The sequence below is a fragment of the Fukomys damarensis genome, unplaced genomic scaffold, assembly GCF_012274545.1.
Source record: "Fukomys damarensis isolate Sample0158 unplaced genomic scaffold, DMR_v1.0_HiC HiC_scaffold_5, whole genome shotgun sequence".
Classification (NCBI taxonomy): Eukaryota; Metazoa; Chordata; class Mammalia; order Rodentia; family Bathyergidae; genus Fukomys; species Fukomys damarensis.
In genome coordinates, this window is record NW_022900917.1 from 17,735,096 (window position 1) to 17,745,727 (window position 10,632).

The 10,632-nt window shown below is 36.7% G+C and overlaps 1 pseudogene; it reads left to right on the top strand.

Moving 5' to 3' along the window:
- Positions 1–8,120: 8,120 nt before the first annotated feature.
- LOC104859159 lies at positions 8,121–9,279 on the top strand (annotated as a pseudogene).
- The last annotated feature ends 1,353 nt before the right edge of the window (positions 9,280–10,632 follow it).

Genomic DNA, 10,632 nt, shown 5'->3' on the forward strand with positions numbered 1-10,632 from the left:
AGCAGATTCACATGCTTAGTTGTTGAGTTTCTATAAGGAATAGCCTTTGACTTTTAAGTATTTTTCTGTATCTACTGAGATTGACATAGCTTTTCTTCTTTACTGTGCTAGTGTGTTGAGTTCTAAGTGCTGATTTAGAATGTTTAATCAGTCTTCCAGTCCTGAAATAAATCTGACTTGATTGTGTTGTATGATACAGTTTACTTGTGCTGGATTGGATTTGCTAATATTGTTTCTATTATGTGATTGATGATTTTGTCCCTAACCATTCTATCAGGTTTGGTATCTTGGTTATTCTGGGCTCATGACACTATTTATTATTGTTATCTGGATGTGTATGTGTACAATGAATACATTACGAAAGATATTTAGAAAAAATTGGAGAAGCCATCTGGGCTGGTATTTTTAAGAGGGAAGACTTTCATTATGATTTTTATTAATCAAATTCTTTAATAAATATTAAGAATAGGATTTGTTTACTAAGGAAAGTCACATGGACAGGATTTTAGTCCCACTTAGCTCTTGCTTCCTTTTCTCCAGGACCTTAGGATTTCAGACATTATCATATTTGTCACCTAAAACTTCAGTTTTTATTTCTGTGGTCTCATGAGTCTACCAACAGTCACTTTATTTTTGGCTTCCTAAACTACTTTGTTTACAAATCTACAGAGGAGATTAGGCTCATAGAACTACCCCTTTCTCCTGAGTCTTGGCCTAGCAATTTTTGGTCCATTGACTGATTACTAATATCTATCAGCAGCAGCAGTTTTAAGCAGCTGTTTGTTATGTCCTATTCAGCATTTACAATTGTTCTTAGCAGGAGAGGTGGTCTGATGAAGGATACTCTTAATATAGTTGAAGTGGAAGTTCTTCCTAATACATTTTTAAAAGATTAAAATTAAAAAAATTAAAATTTTTGTTTAATGGGAGGTTCAAATTAATGATGAGGAACACATCTTTTTTGTTGTTTTTTTGAGACAGGGTCTCACTGTGTAGTTCAGACTGCTCTGGAACTCACTGTGTAGCCCAGGCTGGTCTCAAACTCACAGTGATCCTCCTGACTCAGCCTCCCAAATGCTGGGATTACAGGTGTGCACCACCACACCTGGCTTGGAACACATTTTTGATGCAGACCTCTAGGCATGCCAACTTCAAATGTAAGAATACAATATGTACACAGGGTTCCCTTTGTTTTATTAGGGATGTAATGGTTGCATAGAATTTTAGGCTACTCAGAAGATAGCAGATATGACTTTTCATCAGGAGACCATTTCCTAAATTGTTTTGGGGAATACAAATATCCCTTGTGGTTTTAATAGGTGTTCTGTAGTTTAGAAAAAGGTTGTTTTGTTATTGTTAAATTACATTGGGAAGTGATTCTTTACTTCATATTCATAATGTCTGAGATCTGTGTATGTTATATACTTTTTAAGTCTCCAAGAGGGAGATCTAACATACAGAATTTCCTAAATTTATTTGACCAAAGAATCCTTTGAGGAGTGTTTTATGGGGAGACTATTCACATATTACAGTATGAAACACACTGGTTTAAAAGGGAAGTAAGCTGAATTGAAATTTAGATGGACTCTGGCCATTTATTGATTGTGTGATGTGTCATAGGACATTGCATTTTTTATCCTTCATTTTCTCATTTGTAAAATTAAGGGGTTACACCTGAGATTTCTAAGGTGCAAGCTTTCCTCTTTCAGAATACTGCTAAGGACATTGCCTGCATCACACAATATTCTCCCCAGTCTCTGCTCTTACTAATGCCTTCTTTATTTTTAAGGAACAGTCATAGCTGAATTATCAAAACACAATTCTTTTTGCTAAGACAAAACACTTGACACCCAAAGTTAAAGGAGGAGAGGTTTATTGTAGCTCACAGTTTTTAGAGGTTTCAGTTCATAGTTGGCTCCAAAGCAGGGTGGCAGGGCAGAGGAGAAACAGTTCATGGCAGGCAGAGGGCACAAGGCAGCAAGCAGCAAAGTAACAAAACAGCAAATGATAAAAGCAGCTCTCTTTCTGTCCCCTATATTCTATCCAGGTTAACTGCTCTTATGGTAAGTAGCACTCACACTCAAGGTGGGGCACCCTTAATCCTAGCATTAGACATTTAATCCCAGCATCACATACTCTAGATCCAGCCACCTCTGAAAAGCCCCACCTATGAGACTACATGAGGCTTTGTGGGGGATGCATCTAGATGCAAGCCATAACAACTACCTTTGAATTTAAGTCAAAACATTAATCTGAATAGATAATGTAAAAAACCTCTAACATTCTGAGATATACTGTACAGTGACTGTAAAAGCACAGGGTGACATAGTTTCCATATTAGGGTCACAATAGGTTTTATGATGTTTTGTGTAGAATTGATGATTCTGGTTGACTTAGTCTTTTTTTCCCCTGGCTTCATAGGAAATAGAGAACAGGCAACATGGGGAATTAACAACATAATCTGTCTTTATAGAGCTGGGATATTCTAGGGCTTCCTGGTCTCTTCTCTCACTACTGATTGCAGAGGAAATTATTTCTAGCCAATCAGAATAAAAAGACCTCTCAGAAATTTTAGTCAAAGAAAGCCTCATGCTAATTTTAAGTCTGAATTTATGTGAACTTGCCAGCTCAAAAAACATTGACTCAAAAATTTAATTTAAGGTTAGACTTACAGTGACAGGCCTCCAGGAATGTAGCAGAAGTCAATGCAAATCATCTTGGGAAAAATCTGTCTCCATCCCAGGCCTTAAACAATTCCCAAGAACAAATTTGCAAGCAAACTGAGTAGGTCATCATAAAAAAATTATAAAGATCGAAGGCACCAATAGAACAGAAACAGAGCTATAAATACTGTAGATCAGTGAAGGCGAACCTATGGCACAAATGCCAAAGTGGGCAGTGTTTATCATTGAAACCTCTAAAAGGTTCATCATCACTGCTCTAGATATTCCTAAGTATAGTTAATATGTTTCAAAGAGTAAAAGACAGCTTGAAAATATAAGCAGTGGAAAGAATCTACAAAGCATAGGCAAGAAAATCTGACACAGAGTAAAGTTGAATCTTTTAAAACAATAAATATTCGAATTGGAAATTAAGATATGAATTTTGTGCATTTAACCATATACTGCAGTATTAGTGAAATGAAAGATAAAAGAAATTATCTAGATTATAGAAACAAAGAATTGAAAAAGATAAAAGGTTATGAAGTATGGTGAATAGAATTAAAATGACAAGAAATAAAACAATTTAATCAGTAATTACATTGCATGAAAGTGAATTAAACATTCCAGTTAAAAGACAGCTATGATTACATTGAATAGAAAACAAAATCTAACATTCTGTTTCTGGCTAGGCAAAAGGATACACCAGGAAAACAATAACTAAAAGAAAATTGGTTAACTTTATCAACATTAAAATAACTCATAGGAGAAAAGTATTTCTAGTGAAATACTTTGAGATAGTTAAATTCAATAGAAATAATAATTCAAAGTTTATATGAATCTTAATCATGTAGCCTCAAAATAGATGAAGGAGTTTACAAGGATATTAGACAAATCCACCACTGTAGTAGGAGGTTTTAATAAATCTTCAGTAGTAAGAACCCATGGGCTTAAAAAATGACTAAGGATTTATAAGACATACTAAAATGTGTAACATTGATAATTTGCATAATATAAGGAATGTTTTACTTAATCATGGATCAATCATTTCTATAAAAGGAATACCACATCAGTCACTTACAAGACACTCATTCTTGGGGCCAGGGATTTAGCTCAGTGGTTCCACCACCTGTCTCGCAAGTGCAAAGGCCCAAGTTCGATCCCCGGTACCAAAAAAGGAAAAAAAAAAAAAAAAATGACAGTCATTCTTTGGAGTAACACAAATCACATTTATGAAAACTGACCACATATTAGCCTACAAAGCATGACTTAAAAAATTTAAAAGACTTTTATGATATAGCTCATATTCTCTAATAATAGCTTAATTAAACTACAAAGAGAAAATAAAAAATATGATTAAAAATGTTCCTCTATTTAGAAATTGTAAAGTATACTTCTAACCATTCCAAGGCCAAAGGAAAAGGAGAAATATAGTTTATTTAGAATAGGATTGAAAAAATTACTTAAAAAATTTCCACTAAAGCTATATTTAGAGAAAAATTTATAGACTAAATAGCTATATAAATGCCACAAGAATTGTGGTAGAAAATTAATGAACTAAGTATTCTTAAGAGGTTAGAAAAAGAGCAGCAAAGTAAACCCAAAGAAAGTAGAAGGAAAGAAATTTTGAAGATCTGGCTGGGGATTTAGTTCAGTGCTACTGCACCTCCCTAGCAAGTGCAAGGTCCTGAGTTTCATCCTCAGTACTGGAAAAAAAAAAAAAGATAAAAGATAAAAGCAGAAACTACAACATATGGAATAAGGGAGACCAACAAAGCTAAAACTTTTTAAAGGGGAATTAAACTGCATTGAAAAATTTATGAGAGAAAGAGAGAGACGGGGGGGAACAAAGTAACAGTGGAAATGTTAAATTAATGAAATATAAATGTAAAATATATGATCAAAGATAGTGCAGTTATTTAAAAGAAAATAAGAACTTCTGAACAACTTAATACCAATAAATTAAAAAATTTAGTTGAGATTGATAAATCCTGGAAAACATGACACACCAAAATTGATTCAAGAGGAAATGGATAATTTCAATAATTATTTAATCTATAAAGACATTCAGTAATATGAAAATATTAGCACAAAAATAATTCAGATCCAGTTTTCCTATTAAGTGCTCTTAAAATTCAAAGGACAAATAATCTCGACATTTTAAAAATTCTTCCAAGATATATGAGTTTTTTTTTGTTGTTGTTTTTCTTTGTTTTTTGAGACAGGGTCTCACTATATATTTCAGACTGACCTGGAACTCACTTTGTAGCTCAGGCTGGTCTTGAACTCACAGGGATCCTCCTGTCTCAGGCTCCTGAGTGCTGGGATTACAGGCGTGGGTCACCACACCTGGCTAAAATATATGAGTTTAGCATAATCTTAATATCCAAACTTGACAGAGACAGTACGGAATGCAAATTAGAATCCGGTGTCATTCATGATCATAGATATAAACCTCCCCCCAAAATATTAGCAATCTGAATTCAGCAGTTCATGCAAATCAAAGATGCAAGGTTAGTTTAACAGAAAACCAACTAATATCATGAAAAACATTGGCAAGTTAAAGAAGAAAACTGTAAAATTATTTCAATGGCTATAGAAAAACATTGCTAAAATTTCAGAATGTGTTTATGATATGAGCTCAGTAACTTGATATTGGAAGAAATTATATTAACTTCATAAAAATCTATTTCAATGATAAGCATACACATTGAGAAATATTGAAAATATTCCCTTTAGCATCAGGAATAAGACCAAGTGTTGATCACCTCTACTGGAGAACAGATAATGGCTTAGAAAGCAATGCAGTAGGTGGTCCCAACTTGAGTCAGTTTAAGGGGAAAGAATCTGACCAGAAAAGAATAATGCCAAGTGTCATTTGTAATAGAATATAAAATTGTCTACATGGAAAATTCAAAGGTGTCTATAAAAATTATTAGGACTAATAAGTTTAGCTAGTTGTCCAAAAAAGCAACCAACAAAAAGAAGTACTAGAATAACAGCCAAACAATTGAATGTATGTATAGCATAACATTTTAAAAATGAAATAAAAAAATCAAAACAGCACCCAGAAATAAGGGCACCAATAAATTTTAAAGATATACACGCTTCCTATAGAATATGTTAATAAAATTCATTAAAAGATAGTTAAAAGACCTAAAAGTAGATATACACACAGAGACATATGAGCTTGGATCTGGGGGTTATTGACAGGTGATAGAATCTCGAAGCATCCCTACTTCATGCACTAAGGATCATAAATAACCCCAAAGGTTGCCTGAAAAGGCCACGGAGCTCAACTTCCTACCAAGGACAGAGCTGTACAGCACAGACTCAGTGACTTTATGTTGTCTCTACATCTTCTTTATGTTGCCTTGCTTCAGCTTCTGAGCTATTCAAATTCTCAGAGAACATGAAACAGCTTCTAGGTTTCAAGTCTAGCTGGAATCGAAGTGATTCTCTTCTTTTTAATAGAAAAAGTGATGCTTCTTGGACAAATAGAGGATGATTTTGCAAGAGGCACGGTATGGTAAATGGAGACAGCTTAGCTTTATGGCTTGTAAGGAGACCAAATTATTCACAGCAAGCTTCAGAACTTGAAGGTTTACTCTTTACCTTCAATTACTGCCAGATGATGGTTCATCAGACTCCAGGTGCTCTGCATTAAGCCATCCTGTGAAAAGAAATCATGCTGCAGGAATGAAAAAGGGGCTTGCACGAGTAGCAATTTAGTGAGATGTGGCCATTGTCAGGGTGAACACAAGCCTGGTTAAGGTGGGCATAGAAGTCCCCTTGTATTCTCTTCCTATGTAGATGTTACTAAATGTGTTATTATTACCATTGAAAATCATTGGGAAAAAAGCCAGGAGCCCGAAGCCCATTCAGACTAATCATCTCAGTGCCTTTAATCACACAGCTGTCAGCCTTAGTGTAATCACAGTCAGCACAGGTGGCAAATGGCATTTCAAAAATGTTACTATCAGGTCTCTCCTTTCCTAGCTCCTGTGGCTTGCTTTCTACTATAGCTCAGATAATGTGATCCCCCCGCATCCCAGCAGGGCCAGGCCCACAGTGACTTCTAGGAAAAGGATTGCAGATATTCCTACTGTACTTCTTACTTCCCCACCTTTGGTAGGATCACTAACATGATGGCCCCATTATCATTTCTGATAAGTCCAGATAGATGTGGCCTCAGTAGCCTCTCTTCATGCTGGTTGGCAGATAGGAGGGAACCTTATGTGGCTTCCTTGCTCTTGGATTAATTCAATGTAGGAAGACCATCAAAAAACCAGCCTAGAACTATCTGTATGTGTGTGACCCCCACATGAAGTCATCCATGCAACTAACACTAACTCTGTGATCTTTTTTAACTAGGTACTGTTCGCTCCATCTGTCTATCCATCCACCATCCATCTTTCCATTTATCTGTCATCCATCCATCCTTTCACCAACTCATCCACTACCCTGCTATCCATTTTCCCTTCATGTCCTCTGTAGTGACAGTTGTAAAAAACAAATACACTTTCCATCAGTCCATGTGACCAACCATTGCCTTTCACATCGAAAGGTGACACTGATGATTGTGTGCCTGTGTTTACCCAGGAGGGATACAAAGGCCAGTGCACAGGGGCAGAATGACCATGACATTCACAAAGGTAAAGCTTTAAGAACCTCACATGCAAGGCCCATTTCAAAAGCATGCTAGGGTCTCCAGCTTTATGTTCAAATGCTTATGTTTTTGTAAAATTTGCAAAGTGCTTTTTGTTTATTTTGGGGGTTCAGGGCATTGAATCTAGTGTCTCCACACTGAGATATATTCCAAGCCCTTTTTTATTTTTCACTTTGAGATAAGGTCTCATTAAATTGCCCAAGCAAGTTCAAGGGTTTGAACTTGTAATCCTCCTGCCTCAGCCTCCCAAGTATCTGGGATTATAGGTGTGCACCATCATGCCTGGCTTGCAAAATGGCATTTTAACCCTAATCAATTAAGGGCTCTGTTTCCTCTTTGAGTTTCCCTTAGGCCAGGCGACTTTATCATGGTTGTGGATTTTCTGAGCCTCTACCAAGGGGATGTAAAGTTGGAGAGATACTTAATTTAATTTAGTAGGGTATATTTACATGGATATATTTACTTGCATGGGTAGCCAAGTTTCTGGCTCTCCGGGTGTGGATAACTCTCTGAATCCTCCCTGCTGTGCCAACTAACTGAGAGAAGTGACACAAAGGCAGGCCCAGCTGACTCACCATAGTCTGCACATGTCTTTTGGTGCTTCCGTGGGAAAGAAACAGGTGTGACTAATCTGGGGAAATTTATTTGAGTCGTGAGATGTGTAAAATCATAATTAGATCATTAGGTGCCAATCAAAAGTCTCAGTTAAATTGGAGTTTTCTGCCAGAAATATAGTTCAAAATGTGGAATGTTACTGAACTGGAGCTGGATGAGGCGAGTCTGGTCTTAAAATGGAAGTAAAACCGCCGCCTGGTCGCATCCAGCCGACTCCGGCCGTCGCGGGGGGTGGGGGGCATGATCCAAAGGAATCAGAGCAGATGAGGAAGCTGTTTATTGGTGGTCTGAGCTTTGAAACTACAGATGATAGTTTAAGATAACATTTTGAGAAATGGGGAACACTCACAGGTTGGGGTAATGAGAGATCCCCAAACAAAACGCTCCAGGAGCTTCGGTTTTGTGACTTACTCTTGTGTTGAAGAGGTGGATGCTGCAATGTGTACTCAACCACACAAAATTGATGGCTGTAGTGGAACTAAAGAGAGCTGTTCTTAGAGAGGATTCGGTAAATCCTGGTGCCCATCTAACGCTGAAGAAAATCTTTGTTGGTGGTATTAAGGAGGATACAGAAATATATAATTTGAGATTACTTTGAAAAGTATGGCAAGATTGAAACCATAGAAGTTATGGAAGTCAGGCAGAGTGGGAGAAAGAGAGGATTTGCTTTTGTAACTTTTGATGATCATGACACAGTAGATGAAATTGTTGTTCAGAAATACTACCCTATTAGTGGGCTTAATTGTGAAGTGAAAAAGGCCCTTTCTAAACAAGAGATGCTGTCTGCTGGATCACAAAGAGGTTGTGGAGGTGGATCTGGCAATTTCATGGGTTGTGGAGGAAACTTTGGACGTGGTAGAGGGAATTTTGGCCGTGATGGAAACTTCAATGAAAGAGGAGGCTATGGTGGTGGAGGTGCTGGTAGCAGAGGTGGTTATGGAGGAGGTGATGGTGGATATAAACTATGGCGGTGGTCCTGGTTACAGTGGTAGAGGAGGCTATGGTGGTGGTGAACCAGGATATGGAAACCAAGGTGGTGGATGTGGTGGTGGAGGAGGATATGATGGTTACAATGAAGGAGGGAATTTTGGTGGTGGTGGAAGCTATAATGACTTTGGAAATTATAGTGGTCAACAGCAATCAAATTATAGACCCATGAAGGGGGGCAGTTTTGGTGGAAGAAGCCCTGGCTGTCCCTACGGTGGTGGTTATGGATCTGCTGGTGGAAGTGGTGGATATGGTAGCAGAAGGTTTAAAAAAAAAAACAAACAAGAAAAAAGGGCTATAGTTCTTAGCAGGAGAGAGAGTGAGGAGTTACAGGTTACTTTGAGATAGTCGTCCCAAATGCATTAGCGGAACTGTAGAAATCTGCCACAAAAGGAACGATGATCCATAGTCAGAAAAGTTACTGCAGCTTAAACAGGAAACCCTTCTGGTTCAGGACTATCAGAGCCACAGTTTGCAAAAAGTGCAGCTATTGATTAATGTAATGTAGTGTCAATTAGATGTACATTTCTGAGGTCTTTTATCTGTTGTAGCTTTGTCTTTTTCTTTTTCTTTTCATTACACCAGGTATATTGCACTGTAAATTGTGGTAGTGGTACCAGGAATGATAAATTAAGGAATTTTGAACTTTTCAAAAAAATGTGGAATGTACCCTGGTAACATACCTTACATTTTTTGGATTATGATCAGTATAAGAGAATTTATCTGAATGCCTGTGTTTGTAGGACCACGCTCACGGCAGTACTTCAAAGAAAGGATTCCTCAAAATGTCAAGTTGCACATGCTTGACTGTGCTTTTGTAAATTTAATATCTTGTCCTGATGACGTCTATTAGTTTCAGATGAAACAGCATGTAAGAAACAGTTTCAAGATACAAGTGTTCTACTAAACAAAATTTGTATCCATATTCATCTTTGAATCATTGGGTAGCATAAGGGAAACTTGCTGCACAATTATGTAGCTCAAAAACACAATGGTGGGCTGGGGCTTTAGCTCAGTGGTGCCACACTTGCCTAGGAAGTGCAAGGTCCTGAGTTCAATTCCCCATACCGGAAACAAAACAAAACAAGAAAACCGCAGTGGTGATCTTAAAGTACATTGTCTTCATTGAACGTGTTTCATGAATTCTGGCAGTATTTAAAATTAATCAAGAAATACCGAGAAATTTTATAGCTTATACAAAAGCAACTAGGTAAGACTTTCCCCACATTTAACAACAGTGCTAAAAATTTATGTAAGGTTATCACAAGTTGTGAAGTGGAAAGTAACTTTTCTAGATTATTAGCAATTAATGCAAAACCACATTTTTCTAGTAAAAAGCTAAATTTTCTGCTTTTTTTCTAGAAAAGACAGTATAATTGTTATTATATGAAGAGCTAATCAGAGAGTATTTAGTCTGAAACTGTGTGTAGGAAGAAAGTATCACAGAAATATGTTGGGTAGTTAGTTAACAAAATATTGTATTCCTGGATTTTGTGACATTTGCAGTGGTAGTCAACTTTGTTATACTCCTAGTTTCTTCTTTCATTCTAAATAAATGTTCATTTTTATGCCTAATAATATATTGCACATTTCATATTTTTTTAAAAGAAGGGCTTTACTCTAATTTTTAGGCCCCATATAACCAGGATCTGCTGACGGTAATATGTAATTATGATTGATATGATTGAATCATCAAATTGT